We start from the raw sequence: 546 nt of genomic DNA, 5'->3' as shown, positions 1-546 counted from the left end.
GAATCTTATTCATTAATATTCTCCGGTTGACTTTCCAAAATAAAAGAAGAATCAAAAACAGAACTGTTGCTCTCTGTTCCCTCGACCCTGACGACCAACAAAACACAGTGGGTGGAGTCAGGTTACAGCACCTGCACAGGTGAGTATCAGGTAATCACATCATCCACATCACAGTTCAGTTCAATCAGTATTTCATGTGTCAAATTAATATTATTCAATGATGCGTCTTTTATAAGTGTCTACAACAAGCCTCCTTCAAATGATCCAACAGGTGGGTCCTTCATGGACCAACATATCCCAAGATTCATAGCGCGCCAGTAACGAAAATAGTATGTCAACAGTGACAGAGAGGATTACACTGTTAAATGTAAGTATTGTGCTTCGGTACAACTGTTACAACCAAGACACTCAAAACAGAAAGTTTCTGTACAAAAAAGTTACGTGTTGTCGAGGTTGCTAGGCAACAGGAAAACACAAAACAGCGGCAAAGAGACAAGAAATGGCCACAATGGCGAGTCCGTGCGACCTGTTGTCTCACAATCCGTC

The sequence above is a fragment of the Seriola lalandi genome, unplaced genomic scaffold (assembly GCF_002814215.2).
Source record: "Seriola lalandi dorsalis isolate HSWRI2012SDOR001 ecotype SW California unplaced genomic scaffold, Sedor1 jcf7180002050445, whole genome shotgun sequence".
In the NCBI taxonomy this organism is placed as follows: domain Eukaryota; kingdom Metazoa; phylum Chordata; class Actinopteri; order Carangiformes; family Carangidae; genus Seriola; species Seriola lalandi.
Note: the sequence above shows the minus strand (reverse complement) of the source record.